This window comes from Pristiophorus japonicus, chromosome 3 (genome assembly GCF_044704955.1).
Source record: "Pristiophorus japonicus isolate sPriJap1 chromosome 3, sPriJap1.hap1, whole genome shotgun sequence".
In the NCBI taxonomy this organism is placed as follows: Eukaryota; Metazoa; Chordata; class Chondrichthyes; family Pristiophoridae; genus Pristiophorus; species Pristiophorus japonicus.
The window spans coordinates 136,862,107-136,881,930 of NC_091979.1; the positions used below are offsets into that span (position 1 = coordinate 136,862,107).

The following is a 19,824-nucleotide window of genomic DNA, read 5'->3' on the forward strand; positions in this document are numbered from 1 at the left end:
CCATTAATATAGATTGTAAATAATTGAGGCCCCAGGAGCAATCCCTGTGGAAACCCACTAGTTACCGTTTGCCAACCGGAAAATAACTCATTGATCCCGACTCTCTGTTTTCTGTTAGTTAGCCAATCCGCTATCCATGCTAATATATTACCCCCAACCCCATGAGATTTTATCTTGTGCAGTAACCTTTTATGTGGTAACTTATCGAATGCCTTCTGGAAATCCAAATACATCACATCCACTGGTTCCCCCTTATCCACTCTGCTCGTTAAATCCTCAAAGAACTCCAGCAAATTTGTCCAACATGATTTCCCTTTCATAAAACCAGTCTGCTTGACTGTATTATGCTTTTCCAAATGTCCTGCTATTGCTTCCTTAATTTTGGACTCTAGCATTATCCCAATGACAGATGTTAGGCTAACTGGTCTATAGTTTCCTGCTTTCTGTCTGCCTCCTTTTTTAAATAGTGGCATTACATTTGTGGTTTTCCAATCTGCTGGGACTTCTCCAGAATCCAGGGAACTTTGGTAGATTATAACCAATGCATCCACTATCTCTGCAGTCACTTCTTTTAAGACCCTGGGACGCAAGTCATCAGGTCCAGGGGACTTGTCCACCTTTATCCCCACCTTCTGGCCTCTGGGGCCACGCTACTGGCTGAGCTGCAAGACACAAATGAGGTTATTAAAGGAGAAGGGGGTGCTAGGGTGACGAGATGAGTTCAGGGGAGGTGCAACGAGACCTGGGTGTCATGGTACATCAGTCTTTGAAGGTTGGCATGCAGGTACAGCAGGCGGTTAAGAAAGCAAATGGCATGTTGGCCTTCATAGCGAGGGGATTTGAGTACAGGGGCAGGGAGGTGTTACTACAGTTGTACAGGGTCTTGGTGAGGCCACACCTGGAGTATTGTGTGCAGTTTTGGTCTCCTAACTTGAGGAAGGACATTCTTGCTATTGAGGGAGTGCAGCGAAGATTCACCAGACTGGTTCCCGGGATGGCTGGACTGACATATATCAAGAAAGACTGGATCAACTGGGCTTGTATTCACTGGAGTTCAGAAGAATGAGAGGGGATCTCATAGAAACGTTTACAATTCTGACGGGTTTAGACAGGTTAGATGCAGGAAGAATGTTCCCAATGTTGGGGAAGTCCAGAATCAGGGGTCACAGTCTAAGGATAAGGGATAAGCCATTTAGGACCGAGATGAGGAGAAACTTCTTCACCCAGAGAGTGGTGAATCTGTGGAATTCTCTTGCACAGGAAGTTGTTGAGGCTAAATATATTCACTAAATATATTCAAAAAGGAGTTAGATGTAGTTCTTACTACTAGGGGGATCAAGGGGTATGGCGAGAAAGCAGGAATGGGGTACTGAAGTTGCATGTTCAGCCATGGAACTCATTGAATGGCGGTGCAGGCTCGAAGGGCCGAATGGCCTACTCCTGCACCTATTTTCTATGTTTCTATGTTTCTATGTTTAGTCCCATTATTTTACCGAGTACTTTTTTTTTAGTGACAGTGATTGTTTTAAGTTCCTCCCTCCCGATAGCCCCTTGATTATCCATTATTGGGATGTTTTTAGTGTCTTCTACCGTGAAGACTGATTCAAAATATTTGTTCAAAGTCTCTACCATTTCCCCGTTCCCCATTATTAATTCCCCAGTCTCATCCTCTAAGGGACCAACGTTTACTTTAGCTACTGTCTTCCTTTTTATATACCTGTAGAAGCTCTTACTATCTCTAGCTATTTCTTGCTAGTTTACTCTCATAATCTATCTTCCTTCTCTTTATTATTTTTTTAGTCATCATTTAGTAGTTTTTAAAAACTTCCCAATCCTCTATCCTCCCATCAATCTTGGCCACTTTATATACCATTGATTTCAGTTTGATACCATCCTTTACTTCCTTAGTTAGCCATGGATAGTATTCCCTTCTCTTAAAGTCTTTCCTTCTCACTGGAATATATATATGTTGAAAGTTGTGAATTATCTCCTTAAATGTCTGCCACTGCTTATCAACCGTCTTGCACTTTAATCTATTTTCCCAGTCGAGTTTAGCCAACTCTGCCTTCATACCTTTGTAATTGTCTTTATTTAAGATCAGGACACTGGTTTGAGATCCAACTTTCTCACCCTCTAATTGAATTTGAAATTCAACCATGCTATGATCACTCTTTCCTAGAAGATCCTTTACTATTGAAGGTAATGGCGGAGCATTGCAACTTAGACAACAACTTTTGGATTTTCACCTTTAACCGCGCATCTCCCCTCACCTGAAGTTGATGTAACATTTGCGCTCGCCATTATTTTGGCAGAAAATAGTGGGGCAATATTTTGGAGTCTTATCTCCAGGATGTAGTTATGATCACACTCTAAGGCCATAGGCACTGAATTACATATTATATGAAGAATAGTGAAATTTTATGTATGTTATGATGTCTGCAACATGAAATTCATAATCCTTGAGGTGTCACACAAGGTGATATCACTCACAGTTGTATGCAATCAGACAGAAGATTGGTAAAGGCATGTGCCATAAAATAAATCAATCACTGTCTTATTACAATTATTGAAAAATTACTACATTTTAGTGTTATAGAAAATGTTGAATGGCTGCCAGTGAATTGAAATCTGTAATATAACTTGGTGGGGGAGTGGGGTTCAGAATCTGAAGTAAGTTTACTGTGATCAATCCATAGGTGTTCAGACTGTGGACAAATTATAACCTGTAATTTTGTTTTGAGTATTTAATTGATTGTAGTTGCTGAAACAAAAGAATCAAATTGCTTTTAAGCTGTATCTAGATGATGGTTTAGAAGAAACCTTATTTTTCCTTATTTGATGGATTCTGTAAGTGAAAATGTGCTGTCCTTTTTATTGTTTATTCATGCACAAAAACACACAAACAATACTGGCACAACGTGTTTCCCTTACTTTGCATTATGCCTTGTTTTCTTTACTCTCCCTACCAATTTCCTCCCCAACCTCCCGTCTTCTAAGTATCTGAAAATATCTGACATGTAGATGTGATCTATAAACATTTCAGTAAAGCTTCAAAGGCTTTTGACAAAATTAAGTGACATACTTTCTGTAACAAACCCAGTGATAGACCAAATGGTGCCTAATTGGTGCCTGGTATCTCTTATAACTTAAGGCTATATTTTAACTTTTCTGTTTGTATAGATTCAAACTAGAGGAAATACAATTAAAGTGTAGAAAATACAATTACTTATAAAACAAAGACTTCAGAAGGAATAGAAAAACAAATAATTGAGAACAATAAAAAATAGAAAAACATGGGAAAATATCTAAAATAATCTAGAATCAAGAAATAATAGTAACTGATTGTAGTTTTATAGCACCTTTTTAATGTAATAAAGTATTCCAAAGCATTTCTCAAATCATCATGGTGGAAGGGCAGGGGTGGCAAGAAAAGCGTGATCAGAAAGTGGGATTTTTAGAGACTTTAGAAATAGGGTAGGAAGGCAGGGGAAACTAGGGAGTTCATATTTAAGGAGGCAGAGGTGGGAATTGTATCAGGGCAGCAATTTGGATGGGAGACAGTGAGGGAATTGGTGGTTACAAGTGGTTTGAAGGCAGAAGTCAGGGAGCTGTTGACTGCACAGTTGTATTGAAATAGTTGGAGGGCCAAAGCACAGGGCATGAGTAATAGGAGTTGGAAATATACAGTAAGGCAAATAAATAAAGTTGCCCAAACAAAATACAGAGACACCAAACAAACAAACATGGGAAGTTAAATATAAATGAATGACACGAGAGAGTTTAAAAAAACTATAAATATCAATAAACAGAAAAACTGAATATGCAGCAAACTCACACTATCCCTTTAATCCAGTTCTGATGAAGGGTTGAACAAAAAACAAAATAATGCAGATGCTGTAAGTCTAAAACACTGACAACGCTGTAACTATCCAACAGATCAGGTAGCATCTGTTGGGAGAGAAGCACGCGGTGTCCATCTGTAAATTTGAGGCCTTCTGCGACCGATTGGCACTGCAGGGACTGGTGGGCATAGTGGACACGGGTGACAGTATTATTATTGAATTTTATAAGTTTGCTTTGGTTTATACAGTTTTGTTCTTTTATTAGTTGCGCCCCTCTAAAAAGGAGGCACTTTGGGTATTTTTTTTTGTTTGATGACACTGGGTCAACCCAATGTCTCCTTATCGTTTAATTAGGAAAAGACATCTGTCAAGAGAACTCATTCCTTAGAAATTTGCACCAGCTACTTGCAACGCTCAGAATGAGTAATTTCATACTATTGCTTCCACCAGTTGTCACAACCTTTCAAATAATGTCAACAACAATTCAAGTGCAGTATGTTTGTATTTTGAGTCCGGTATTATTGCCTTAGGACTCCTTGGCCACCAAGCATTTTTTTTTTTGCTCAGTAATTTATCAAGTGTTCACTGAATAGAATCATAGAAATTTACAGCATGGAACGAGACCATTTGGCCCACTGTGTCCGTGCTGGCCGACAAAGAGCTATCCAGTCGAATCCCACTTTCCAGCTCTTGGTCTGCAGCCTTGTAGGTTACGACACTTCAAGTGCATCAGCTGGATTTTCGGGTGGTTTGCGACTGGCTTCTGCCGCATTTTGACCATCCGCGGCGAAAAAACGGGCACACAGCTATTTCTCCCCCGGTCGCGATCCTCGGCTCGGTTTTTGCAGCGGCGCTTGGAAGCATCACCGGGGAGAGCTGCGCCGAGGTTTAATGACTCGGACTGCAACAACGTCCGAGTTTCGAGGCAGTGGTCCAGCCCTGCCGGCAGCGGTAAGTTGGAAAAACTGAAAAAATGGTAAGTTAAAGTTTTAATGTTTTAAATATTTTTGCAGCGATTTGTTAGGGAAGGGTGTTGGTAATATTTTTTGAATGTTTTTTTGAAATTCTTTGTTGTTTTTCTCCCCCCTCCCAAGGCCTTTCTCAGAGCACTCCCGGCCTCACACTAAAGTTGGCGAGGATCATGTTTTTGCGCCCCCAAAATAGTTCAACAACTCCCTTTGCACTGTGCCCCGGCGCAGACCCCAAATGCCAAAAGTTAGGCAAATAACCGGTAACGCTAATTGGGCGGTAATTTTCCCGCCCCGCCTCAACTTTCGCCCCGAAACGGGAAAGTCAAAAATCCAGCCCCATTTCCAAGTATTTTTTAATTGTGTTGAGAGTTTCTGCCACTACCACCCTCTCAGGCAGTGAGTTTCAGACCCCTACTGTCATGTATTCAACCAGCATTGTAACCCATGTATAATCTGACCTAAGTTGTACACTGTGAGAACAATGGTCACTAGGTGGGAGACATTCCTAACCTGGACCTTCAGATATAAAAGGGGAAGCTCCACCCACCTTCATCACTTGAGTGCTAAGGAATAAAGGACAGGTCACAGACTGATCTTCTTTCAAGCATGGGCCTCGTGTGCATTTATATTGTATAGTAAGGACGTATCAATGGCGACGAGAAACTGGGATTTAAACCACGTGAGCATAGCCGCTAGCAGAACAGACGAGAGGTACTGTGTTAAGGAATGGTTGGGACAAAGATTCAACATTGTTAAAGCAGCACACAGTTCTCCAGGCAGACAAGGGCAATCGGGCATGCCCCAACATGTAGTCGAACCCAGAGGGGGAGTTCGACAGAGACAATGGCAGGCTGAACGACGATTCAAGCCATTGCAAGGGACAATGCGGCCAGTAATGGGGCCATCAACACCTGTTAATGGCGCATTCAAGGACAGTCACAGGGGCAGTCAGGGACGATCGACTGGCAAGGGACCTTTTGTTTGAAACAACAGCTCATGTTGGAGGCGTGGAGGCACACACTCAGCCGGAGTTTGCAGAGATGAGCAAAATACCTGCAGAAATTGCAGAAGTGAACGCTGGGAGAAATCGCTGGAAGCTGAAGTTCAGCGAGTTCATGTGGAGCACGTATACAGTTCATACACCAGGACGCCACTGATAATGATGAAAGTGCTCGTCAATGGCATCCCAGTATCAATGGAGTGAGACACGGGAGCCAGCCAGTCCCTGATGGGTATCAAACAGTTCGAAAAGTTGTGGCCGTCCAAGGCCAGGAGGTCAAAATTATCGCCGATTGACGCACAGCTACGAACTTACACAAAGCAGATCATTCCGGTGCTAGACAGCGCCATGGTAGTCGTGACCCACAAAGATTCGGAGAACAGGTTGCCAATCTGGATTGTCCCAGGGGATGGTCCCGCACTACTGGGGAGGAGTTGGCTTGCTGTCATGAACTGGAAATGGGGCGATGTCAATGCAATTTCCTCTGTGGAGCAAGTATCATGCTCACAGATCCTGGACAAATTTGACTCATTATTTCAACCCGGTGTCGGCACTTTCATGGGGGCCAAGATACTGATTCACATAAACCTGGACGCCAGGCCAGTATACCACAAAGCCAGAGCGGTGCCGTACGTGATGCAGGAAAAGATAGAAGGCGAATTGGACCGCCTGCTGAGGGAAGGCATCACCTCGCCAGTCGAATTCAGTGACTGGGCGAGCCCGATCATGCCGGTGCTCAAGGCGGATGGGTCGGTCAGGATATGTGGCGATTACAAGGCCACCATCAATCGGGTGTCACTCCAAGAGCATTACCCGCTACCGAGAGCAAAGGACCTCTTTGCGATGCTATCCGATGGCAAACCTTTTTCAAAATTGGACCTGACCTCAGCTTACATGACCCAGGAGTTGGCGAGTGAGTTGAAGAAGCTGACCACCATCACGACACACAAGGGGTTGTTTGAGTACAACAGATGTCCGTTCGGGATTTGTTTGGCCGCCGCGATATTCCAACGAAATATGGAAAGCCTCCTCAAGTCGATTCCAGGGACGGTGGTTTTTCAGGATGACATCCTCATCATGGGTTACGATACTGAAGAACACCTCCACAACCTGGAGGAGGTGCTACGCAGACTGGACCGGGTAAGGCTGCGACTGAAAAAGGCGAAGTGCGTCTTCCTAGCTCCAGAGGAAGGATTCCTGGGGATGAGGGTAGCAGCAGACGGGATCAGCCCTACTGCGTCCAAGACGGAAGTGATCCAGAGAGCACCCAGACCCCGTAACATGACGGAGCTGCATTCGTTCCTGGGGCTCCTGAACTATTTTGGTAACTTTCTTTCCAAATTGAGCACGCTGCTAGAGCCGCTACACGTGCTCATACACAAAAGTCGTGAATGGGTCTGGGGGGACAGCCACGAAATGGCTTTTAATAGAGCACGCAATTTGTTATGTTCCAACACTCTGTTAACACTATACGACCCATGTAAGAAACTTGTGTTAATGTGCGATGCGTCGTCCTATGGTGTCGGGTGTGTGTTGCAGCATGTCAATGTCAAGAGTCAGTAACAGCCGGTAGCTTATGCCTCCAGGAGTCTGTCCCAGGCAGAAAGGGGTTGCGGGATGGTAGGAAAAGAGGCGCTCGCATGTGTATATGCTGCAAAGAAAATGCACCAGTACCTGTTTGGCAGGAAATTTGAGCTGGAGACAGATCACAAACCCCTTTTGGCTGACAACAAGGCCATAAATGCAAATGCATCGGCCCGCATACAGAGGTTGGCACTCACGTTAGCCACCTATGACTATACAATTCGGCACAGACCGGGCACCGAAAACTGCGCCGATGCACTCAGCAGACTCCCACTAGCCACCACTGAGGGGGCTACTGAGCATGCTGCTGAGATGGTCATGGCTGTTGAAGCTTTCGGAAGCGAGGGCTCACCCGTGACAGCCCGTCAGATTAAAGTCTGGACAAATAGAGACCCGCTATTGTCTCTAGTCAAGAAATGTGTCCTGAATGGGGACTGGGCAGCCACGTACAGGGCATGCCCTGAGGAATTTAAACCATTTCACAGGTGCAGGGATGAACTCTCGATTCAGGCCGATTGCCTACTGTGGGGAAACCGCGTAGTCATGCCCCAGATGGGCAGAGAAGTGTTCATCAGAGAACTCCACAATGAGCACCCGGGCATTGTCATGATGAAGGCAATTGCCAGGTCACACGTTTGGTGGCCAGGGATAGACACAGATCTGGAACTTTGTGTTCACAGGTGCAACACGTGTACCCAGCTGGGCAATGCGCCCAGGGAAGCCCCCCTTAGCCCCTGGCCATGGCCCGCCAAGCCTTGGTCACACATCCATGTGGACTACGCAGGTCCTTTCATGGGAAAAATGTTTTTGGTTGTAGTAGATGCCTACTCCAAATGGATCGAGTGTGTCATTTTAAATTCAAGCACATCCTCTGCCACGGTAGAAAGTCTACGGGCAATGTTCGCCGCCCACGGTTTACCGGACGTCTTGGTCAGCGACAATGGCCCGTGCTTCACAAGCACTGAATTCCAGGACTTCATGGCAGGCAATGGAATTAACCATGTCAGAATGGCACCGTTCAAGCCAGCCTCAAACGGCCAGGCAGAACGAGCAGTGCAGATAATCAAAGATGGGATGCTCAGAATCTAAGGGGGTTCCCTACAAACCCGCTTATCACGCCTCCTGTTGGCCTATAGATCCCTACCACACTCGCTCACAGAGGTTCCACCCGCAGAGCTGCTAATCAAAAGGACACTCAAAACCCGGCTATCCCTTATACACCCCACCATGAAAGAAATTGTCGAGAGCAGGCGCCAACCACAATATGACTACCATGACAGGAATGCGAGGGCGCGATGTATTGATGTAAATTATCCTGTTTTTATCCTCAACTACGCTGCAGGGCCCAAATGGCTCGCAGGCACTGTGATTGCCAAAGAGGGAAATAGGATTTTGGTAGTTAAACTTACCAATGGACAAATCTGCCGCAAACACGTGGATCAAACAAAAAGGAGGTTCAGCAACCCCATAGAAGAAGCAGAGGAAGAACACGATGTAGAGTTCACTCCACCACAAGTGACCGAACATCGGAACCAAAGGGAGGAGAGCCCAATCACTGGGCAGTCTGGATAGGCCTGAGGCACCGCAAACAGCAGACACCAGGCCAGCGCCCAACAACCGGAACCCCAACTCAGGCGCTCTACAAGAGAGCGTAAACCACCAGAGAGACTCAACCTGTGATCCCAATAAGACTTTGGGGGGGAGGTGATGTCATGTATTCAACCAGCATTGTAACCCATGTATAATCTGACCTAAGTTGTACACTGTGAGAACACTGACCACTAGATGGGAGACACTCCTAACCTGGACCTTCAGGTATAAAAGGGGAAGTTCCACCCACCTTCATCACTTGAGTGCTAAGGAATAAAGGACAGGTCACAGACTGACCTTCTCTCAAGCATGGGCCTCGTGTGCATTTATACTGTGTAGTAAGGGCGTATCCTTTGGGTGAAAACATTTCCACTCAAATCCCCTCTAAACCTCCTACCAATTACTTTAAATCTATGTCCCCTGGCTGTTGACCCCTCTGATAAGGGAAATAGGTCCTTCCTATCCACTCTAGCAAGATCCCTCATAATTTTATACAAATCAATTAGATTTACCCTCAGCCATCTTTCTTCCAAAGAAAACAGCCTTAGCCTATCCAATCTTTCCTCATAGCTAAAATTCTACAGTCCAGGCAACATCCTTGTAAATCGCCTCTGCACCCTCTCTCGTGCAATCACATCTTGTCCTGTAATGTGCTGGCCAGAGCTACCCAAAGTACTCTAGCTGTGGCCTAACTAGTGTTTTTTACAGTTCAAGCATAACCTCCCTGCTCTTCTATTCTATGCCTCGGCTGAATTTCAAATTCAGATGGAGGGTGAGAAAGTTGGATCTCAAACCAGTGTTCTAAGCTTAAATAAAGGAGACTACAAAGGTTAAATAAAGGAGACTACAAATTCTCTACCACAGAAAGTTGTTGAGGCCAATTCACTAAATATATTCAAAAAGGAGTTGGATGAAGTCCTTACTACTAGGGGAATCAAGGGGTATGGTGAGAAAGCAGGAATGGGGTACTGAAGTTGCATGTTCAGCCATGAACTCATTGAATGGCGGTGCAGGCTAGAAGGGCCGAATGGCCTACTCCTGCACCTATTTTCTATGTTTCTATGTTTCTATGAGGGCACAGTTGGCTAAAGTGGACTGGGAAAATATATTAAAGTGCAGGACAGTTGATGAACAGTGGCGGACATTGAAGGAGATATTTCACAACTATCAAGAAAAATATATTCCAGTGAGGATGAAATGGTGTAAGAGAAAAGATAGCCATCCGTGGCTAACTAAACAAATAAAGGATGGTATCCAATTAAAAACAAGGGCATACAAAGTGGCCAAAACTAGTGGGAGGACAGAAGATTGGGAAGATTTTCAAAGCCAGCAAAGAATGACTAAAAACTTGATTAAGAAAGGGAAGATAGACTATGAAAATAAACTAGCACAAAATATAAAAACAGATAGCAAGAGTTTCTATAGGTATATAAAAAGGAAAAGGGTGGCTAAAGTAAATGTTGGTCCCTTAGAGGACGAGACTGGGGAATTAGTAATGGGGAACATGGAGATGGCAGAAACTCTGAATAAATATTTTGTATCAGTCTTTGCAGTAGAGGACACTAACAATATTCTGACAGTGGATAGTCTAGAGGGGGAGGAACTTAACACAATCACAATGACTAAGGAGGTGGTACTCAGTAAAATAATGGGACTAAAGGCGGATAGATCCCCTGGACCTGATAGCTTGCATCCTAGGGTCTTAAGAGAAGTAGCAGCAGAGATAGTGGATGCATTGGTTGTAATTTACCAAAATTCCCTGGATTCCGGAGAGGTCCCAGCAGATTGGAAAACTGCAAATGTAATGACCCTATTTAAAAAAGGAGTCAGACAAAAAGCAGGAAACTATCGACCAGTTAGCCTAACATCTGTGGTTGGGAAAATGTTGGAGTCCATTATTAAAGAAGCAGTAGCAGGACATTTGGAAAAGCATAATTCAGTCAGGCAGAGTCAGCATGGATTTATGAAGGGGAAGTCATGTTTGACAAATTTGCTCGAATTCTTTGAGGATGTAATGAACAAGATGGATAAAGGGAAGCCAGTGAATGTGGTGTATTTGGACTTCCAGAAGGCATTTGATAAGGTGCCACATAAAAGGTTGCTGCACAAGATAAAAGTTAACGGGGTTGGGGGTAATATTTTAGCATGGATAGAGAATTGGTTAACTAACAGAAAAGAGAGTCAGGATAAATGGTTCATTCTCTGGTTGGCAATCAGTGACTAGTGGGGTGCTGCAGGGATCAGTGCCAGGACCCCAACTATTTACAATCTATATTAACGACTTGGATGAAGGGACCGAGTGTAACATAGCCAAGTTTGCTGATGATACAAAGATGGGAGGAAAAGCAATATGTGAGGAGGACACAAAAAACCTGCAAAAGGACATAGAAAGCTAAGTGAGTGGGCAAAAATTTGGCAAATGGAGTATAATGTTGGAAAGTGTGAGGTTATGCACTTTGGCAGAAAAAAATCGAAGAGCAAGTTATTATTTAAATGGAGAAAAATTGCAAAGTGTTGCAGTACAGTGGGACCTGGGGGTCCTGGTGCATGAAACACAAAAGTTTAGTATGCAGGTACAGCAAGTGATCAGGAAGACCAATGGAATCTTGGCGTTTATTGCAAAGGGATGGAATTTAAAAGCAGGGAATTATTGCTACAGTTATACAGGGTATTGGTGAGGCCACACCTGGAATACTGCGTGAAGTTTTGGTTTCCACATTTAAGAAAAGATATACTTGCTTTGGAGGCAGTTCAGAAACGGTTCACTAAGTTGATTCCGGAGATGAGGGGGTTGACTTATGAGGAAAGGTTGAGTAGGTTGGGCCTCTATTTATTGGAATTCAGAAGAATGAGAGTTGATCTTATCAAAACGTATACGATTATGAGGTGGCTTGACAAGGTGGATGCAGAGAGGATGTTTCCACTGATAGGGAAGACTAGAGCTAGAGGGCATAATCTTAGAATAAGGGGCTGCCCATTTAAAACTGAGATGAGGAGGATTTTTTTCTCTCAGAGGGTTATAAATCTGTGGAATTTTCTGCCTCAGAGAGCTGTAGAAGCTGGGTCATTGAATAAATTTAAGGCAGAGATAGACAATTTCTTAAGTGATAAGGGAATAAGGGATTATGGGGCGCAGGCAGGGAAGTGGACCTGAGTCCATGATCAGATCAGCCATGATCGTATTAAATGGCGGAGCAGGCTCGAGGGGCCGTATGGCCTACTCCTGCTCCTATTTCTTACGTTCTTATGTTCTAATATAGGCAAATATCCCAAATGCTTTCTTAACCACCTTATCTACCTGCCTGCTACCTTCAGGGATCTGTGGACATGCACTCCAAGGTCCCTCTATTCCTCTACACTTCTCAGTGATCTAGCATTTATTGTGTATTCCCTTGCCTTGTTAGCCCTCCCCAAATGCATTACCTCACACTTATCCAGATTGAATTCCATTTGCTATTATTCTGCCCACCTGATCGGTCTATTAATATCTTCCTGCTGTCTACAGCTTTCTTATTCATTATCAATCACATGGCCAATTTTTGTATCATCTGGAAGCTTTTTAATCATATCCACTACATTTAAGACTAAATCATTGATATATGCCACAAAAAGCAAGGGATCTATTACTGAGCCCTGGGAAACCTCACTGGAAACAGTCTTTCAGACACAAAAACACCCATCGACCATTACCCTTTGCTTCCTGCCACTGAGCCAATTTTGGATCCTACTTGCCACTTTGCCTTGGATTCCATGGGCTTTTACTTTCGTGATAGTCTGCCATGTGGGACCTTATCAACAGCCTTGCTAAAGTCCTTATACACTACATCAAACGCACTACTTTCATCGATCCTCCTTGTTATCTCCTCAAAAAATGTAATCAATTTAGTCAGTCATGACCTTCTCTTAACAAACCCTTCCTTGATTAATCCGTGTCTTTCCAAATGAAGATTTATCCGGTCCCTCAGAATTGTTTCTAATAATTTTCCCACCACTGAGTTTAGGCTGATTAGCCAGTAATTACTTAGTCTATCTCTTTCTCCCTTATTAAACAATGGTACAATGTTAACAATCCTCCAGTCCTCTGGCACTACACCTGTAGGCAGAGAGGATTGGAAAATGACACTCAGAGCCTCTCTTGCTTCTCTTAACAGCCTGGGATACATTTCATCCGGGCCTGGGAATTTATCCACTTTCAAAACTGCTAAACCCCTTAATACTTCCTTTCTCACTATGTTTATTTCATCTAATATTTCACACTCCTCCTCCCAAATTGACATGTCTACATCACGCTTCTCTTTTGTAAAAACAGATGCAAAGTATTCATTAAGAACCATACCCACATCTTCTGCATCCATACACAGATTACCTTCCTGGGCTCTAATTGGCCCTACTCGTTCTTTCGTGCTCTTTGGGTTTTCATTGATTTTACTTGTCACTATTTTTTCATGCTCTCTCTTTGCTTTACTAATTTCCTTTTTAATTGCACCCCTGCACTTTCTACAATCCTCTAGGGTTTCTGCAGTATTGAGCCCTTGGTATCTGTCATAAACCTCCCTTTTTTCTTTATCCTAGCCCCTTGCAATCCAAGGGACTCTAGATTTGTTAGTCCCACCCTTTTTCTTTAAGGGAACATACTAGCTCTGTACCCTCACGATTCTCCTCCCTGAATGCCTCCTACTGCTCTGACATGGATTTACCTTCAAATAGCTGGTTCCAATTCACTTTGTCTAAATCACATCTCAGCTTAGTAAAATTGCATTTTCCTCAATTGAGCAATTTTATTCCTGATCTACCTTTGTCTTTTTCCGTAACTACCCTAAATGTAACTGGATTATGATCACCAGCATCAAAATTCTCTCTCACCTGCCCAGCTTCATTCCCTAAAACTAAGTCCAGAATCACCCCCTCCCTTGTTGAGCTTGCTACATATTGACTAAAAAAGTTCTCCTGAATGCATTTTAGGAAATCTGCACCCTCTATACCCTTCACACTAATTCTATCCCAGTTAATATTCGGGTAGTTGAAGTCCCCTACTATTACTGCTCTATAGTTTTTGCAGTTCTCAGAAATTCGCCTACATATTTGCTCTTCTATCTCCCTCTGACTGTTTGGGGGTCTATTGTACACTCCCAGCAGTGTGATTGCCCCTTTTTTGTTCTTCACTTCAACCCATATGGCCTCATTTGATGATCCTTCTGATATATCATCCCTCCTCACAGCTGTAATTGTTTCTTTAATCAATACTGGGACCCTTCTCCTTTTTTATTCTGCTCTCTATCCCGTCTGAAAATCCTGTAACCAGGAATGTTGAGCTGCCAGTCCTGCCCTTCTTTCAGCCATGTTTCAGTAATAGCTATAATACCATACTCCCTTGTGTCTATCTGTGCCCTCAGCTCATCTGTCATATTCCTCAGTCTCCTTGCATTGAAGTATATACCATTTAGCGCTACCAAACTCCCTTGTTGTTTATTTTCTAGCCTTTGTTTCCTCTGCCTTCTAAACTTGCTTATTCATTTTCTATCTTCCTTTTCCAGCTTTGCTTCTTTCCCTTCTGAATCTACTCTCAGGTCCCCCCCCCCCCCCCCCCCGGCAAGCTAATTTAAACCCTCCCTAACAGCACTAGCAACTCCCACCCCACCCCCAAGGATACTGATCCCGGCCCTGTCCCAGCACAGGTCACATCTCCCCCAGAAACGGTCCCAATGCCTCAGGAAACTAAAGCCCTCCCACCTGCACCATCTCTTCAGCCACGCATTCATTTGCTCTATCCTCCTATTTCTGTATTCACAAGCTCGTGGCACTGAGAGTAATCTGGAGATTACGACCTTTGAGGCCCTGCTTTTTAATCTCTTTCCTAGCTCCCTAAAATCTACCTGCAGGACCTCATCCCTCTTGTGACTCCTTTATCTGTGTTCTAAGAACATCCACAGATATCACAGCTTATGTGGACTGTAACAAATACAAAGTCATGGATATAACAGTAACCGCAGGACACTGAATGATGTTGCAGGCTGACACGTCTTCCCTTTAAACGGATGCATGCTGTCGCGTTTAAAGCTGGCGCCTTGGTGCTGAGGATTGTGCACAGCACAGACCTGCTTGGCTTTACGTCAGTCAACTTTCGAGCGGCAGAGATTCCGGAGTAGGAGGGAAATAAATCTATACAAACATATCAAAAACAAACGGTGCAACCGCGGATCATCCGAAACAGCAAGATTAAGGCAAAGTAGGCATTGCTTGTAACTTTTAATGTTTTTTTTCGGAGTTGACTCCTACAAATTAGTTTAAAGAGCGTTTGTGAATGTAGACGTGAACGTGTGTACTCTGCTTTCTGCGGGTCAGCGGCTGTAGCCGAGTCTGCTGCTTGAAAGTCGTGTCTCGCCAGTGGCTGCGAACAAGTGCAGCGATGTGTCGCCGGGAGCGAGCTGTCGGCGTTCCGCTCCGCTCCGGGGCTGCTGGCCTGTGTTTTCAGGAGCGGGGTAGCGGGCGGCGAGTGAAAGTTGTGCTGGAGATGTCGGCCGGTGTTCCGGCTTTCACTCCAGTCCAGCCGCCGTCCTCGCCCCGGAGTTCAGAGAAAGTTACAAGGTGCTTTTGTTTCATTGCTTTCGACTCTGAAAGTTGAACCGCTGGAGCCATTGCAACTTTCTTTTGGTGGCAACGCTTTAAAAAAATATTTTTTATTTAGCTAGATCGATATATGCAAGCAGTGGCGAGCTCTCTGCGTGTACGCGCAAGTTAACCCAGGCGGGGAAGCGCGAGCCCCGGGGTGGGGTGGAAGCGCGAGCCGGCGCCCGCGCGGGGTGTGTGTGTGTGTGTGTGTGTGGGGGAAAAGCTGTCCCTGACGCGCGAGGCTCAGTTGCTCAGTGCACTCACTGAGCGCTGCGAGAGGTCCCCATGCTCCTGGTTTGCAAGTGCATTTTACATTAAAGGACTTCCATAAGTGGTCCTGTCATCCTTTCCTACCTTGAGGACTATCTGGTTCTGTGGCTGCATTTTTGAGTTCACAACGTCTTTAGGATCACAATTCTAATACGAGGTATTGGAATGTCGTCTTTTTTTAATATGAAATTAAATAAACTCTGTATATTTGCTTCAATAATGTGAAAAATATATATATTTTGACAAATTTACTTAAAGCAATCCAGAATGACAGCTTGGAGAATCTGAATGTTCGGATATTGGAAAAACTCAGTGGAAGGATGGCCCCATTCAAGAGTTGTACTTCATTAATAGGGTCGTGCTTGTAAGCGATGGAGTTTAACTGTTAGTATTAAGCTAGTGTTTGTGTTATAAGTGAAACATTTATTCATGCATTGTTTCATATTTCAGGTTTATTTCAAAATTCTACAAACACTCTTGTAACCAGCATTGCCGTTATTTATGCAGTGGGGAAGATTATGTTATTGCCTTGGGGATTACTCTCCTTATAAAATTGACCATTTAGAGCAATGATTAATTATCTGTCAAGAGATTGATTCTGCGTTCATTCTGATTTTGAGCATGCCAGCATCAGAAAGAGGTATAATGATGCTGGTGTGAGAGTAAGTAGGATAATGTCCAAGTGACAGTCTTGCTTTGCTTTTGTCAGCTGCTAATGGTGTTGAGATTATTGAAAACTTCTTTGTCAATGTCCTTTTTTTACAAAGGAAGAATATCATCATCTACAGACTGAAGAGATGATTGTCTCATTAGCCCTTTACCACAGCCAGAGTGTTGTATACAGTACTTGCTGTAATCATTTATATTACGATGATGTTTCTGGATGCAACTCTACAATATAAACAGGGCAGCACATGTTCATTCAGAGTCTTTCAATACCATCTCACAAGGTGGGTTAATTCCCTGTTTCTGTGGGTAAATCACTAGTGCTGGAAAACGTAAATGATCGTTGCTGGTGTCCCTTGTCATCAGGTTTGCTGCTTGTTCTGACTGCGTATGGTTTGAGCTCTCTGCCTGACTGTACATACCAGAAATGCAATTTCCCACCCCCCTCCCCCTCCTGCACCGCTGCACACACAATCTCTCACACACACACACATTGGGAAAAGTCTGTGGCCAGAATGCTAACAGCAACACTGTGCATGTGTAAATTGTGCATTTGAGTAATCTGGTAGCCGCCAGTCTGTCCTGCATTATAAATGGGGCAAATCATTATACTGAGTACTTCCGTTGGAAATGCTCCTGCAGTATAGAGTATGAAATTCTGATTCCCATACATGGAACTCTTGTCTTTCTCCAGTGAGGTGAATGTGCAATGTAGTTGTGGCTCCTCACTTGTGTCGCTTCTGAAATGTTTTTGGTATTGCACTGTTGGATGAAATATATAAAGACAAAATTCACTTGTATTGGTCTGTATTGTGATTTGAAGTTATTACTGCTAAAGGAACTAAAATAAATTTATAGTGAATAGCAATAATTTAAATATCAGTCACAATTTTTATCCTTTAACCAATACTGATGATGCAGCATTTAGTAACAGTACTGCAAGGGACTGTTTAGTATATAACCAGTTTGGATAATGCTGCTTTCAGGAACCATATGAAAAAAGTCATAAGGATTTTTTCTCTTTAAAAAGCAAGCATTTCCTCTTTTGACACACTTTATTGCTGTGACTAGCAATGATATGTAACGATACAAGCCTGAGGTCAGATGATGTATTCTGTGAACAAGTTGTCAGGTCTCCGTTTCTTTATGCCTGTTGAATTGAGCACTGAAAGATTTATACGTGCAACTGATTTTAAAGCAAGGAAAGTGAAATTGGGAAATAAATCATGTTCAATTGGTAGCAGGAGACAAAAATGATTGTGGTGGAAGAAAAAGGTGAGGTAGGGTGGCAGAGACTGAGATCATAAGCATGTAGGGCAGGAGGGGGTGGCTTTTGTCAACTCTGTCCTTGGATTTACTCTTAACTGTTTTCAGCTTTTGTCTGTTTCTGATCTTAATCTGTGCTGCATTGTTAATCTGGATTTTGTTCGAATAGCTCAACCTAATCTGCTTGTACAGTGCTGGTTGGCAGTCTACACCATAATTTAAGAACTTCTGTGTGAAGTAGTTATTCTCCTGCTCCAGCAGAAACAATTTTTCCACATACATTCATTAACTTCCTTTGTGCCTGTAATGATTTAGTATTTTAACTCTAGAATTTATTTTTAATTCATAAAATTTCAATAATATATTCAGTATTTTGTCTGTATGTTAAGCCAACAGGGATACAATTGGGCTGGTTGGCTTGGTAATTTTTGTTGGTACCCAGAGGGACTTGTAGCTGAACCATCTTCGATGTCGCAACAATGTAATTGCATTTGTATGCAAGCTATTGTAGCTTTTGAAACAATGGGAAGACCCAAGGAGGTCATTCAGTTGAACTGGCCAGTCATCAACAAGCATCTTAGGCTAGCAACAAAGATTTTTCTCATTTATTGATGATTGGTAGCCACTTTGGATTAATTAATCACTCCAGGAACTTCAGCACAAAAAAAAAATCTAGACTGACACTCTTGTGCAGTGCTGAGGGAGCACTGTACTGTCGGAGGTGCCACCTTAAACCGAAGCCCCGTTTGCTCTCTCAAGTCGATGTAAAAGATCCCATGGCACTATTTTGAAGAGCAGGGGAGTTATCCCCAGTGTCCTGGCCAATATTTATCCCTCAATCAACATAACAAAAAAACAGATTATCTGGTCATTATCACATTGCTGTTTGTGGGAGCTTGCTTGTGTGCAAATTGGCTGCCGCGTTTCCCACATTACAACAGTGATTATACTCCAAAAGTACTTCATTGGCTGTAAAGCGCCTTGAGACATCCGGTGGTTATGAAAGGTGCTGTATAAATCCAAGTCTTTCTTTCTTTAATAAGCAATATGTTCTTTGCCCACAGTTCTCCAGGCAAGCCTAATAGTAAGCCCTTAATGATTGACAGCTTGACGGTCTGAAATTTGGAATCTGAGACTTAAGTCACTCTTGCAATTAGTGGTGCATACAAACACTGGGTGATGACCCCAGCAGACAGTAATACAACAGTTTGGAATGGCTTAGCTTTGATAGTAGGCATACACCTAGGGAGCCAGTAAGGTTGCTTCTATATTTTCATAAACAGCGGATCATAGAAAGTTGACTCGTGCTGTGAAAGTTATATTCATTCATGTATTTTGTGTAAAATAAACCAGTTTGTTGGTTTAATTCATGCCTTATCTCAATGCGGTTCAAGTCCACCTTCTGCAAAAAATGACAACACGTGGTGGCACGTAAGATATTGCAGTACTTGGTATGTGGAGCATGGGTTTTGTTATGATCCCAGGGCCATACTATTGTTTATCTAAGTAATGGGCAGTAATAGATGCACTCCAGTGACCCAGAGTGACCAGTGAAGCAGAACGTGAGAGAATATTTGTTGCAAAATCCAAAAATTGTTACAACAGCTCATAGCCTTTTTTTTGTGCAATAAAGACATTTTTTTTAGCTTCCTTTGCATTGCTTCTTGATTGAAGTTCTTTTACTTGCTTGCTTTCAATGTCTGTCATAGCTTAGTTGACATTTATGAAAAGTACTGAAATGTCTTTGGATCGTTTACTATGATTTTACAGTACAAATCCAATGAAACTAAAGAAACTATTTGACTCATTGTGTCTGTGTCAGTTCTTAGTGAGAGCAATCCAAAACGAATCCCATTGTCGTGGTTCTTCCCCATAACCTTGTATTTTTCGAGTCTTCAAATATTTATCCCATTTTCCCCTAAAAGCAATGGTCTCTGCCTCATTCGATGCTCCAACAGCCGCGTTCATGAAGAAATTTCTCCAAACCTCTTTCTCAGATATTTTTAAATTGGTGAGCCCCTGTCAT

The 19,824-nt window shown here is 43.2% G+C and overlaps 1 protein-coding gene across 2 annotated transcripts in view; it reads left to right on the plus strand.

The window, feature by feature from the left end:
- Positions 1-15,124: 15,124 nt before the first annotated feature.
- Positions 15,125-19,824, plus strand: part of LOC139259903 (PTB domain-containing engulfment adapter protein 1-like) — a 797,963-nt gene continuing 793,263 nt past the window's right edge. For both annotated transcript variants that reach the window (XM_070875832.1, XM_070875834.1), the window contains exon 1: positions 15,125-15,213. The gene's annotated coding sequence lies outside the window, so the exon portion shown is untranslated. The remainder of the gene's footprint in view (positions 15,214-19,824) is intronic.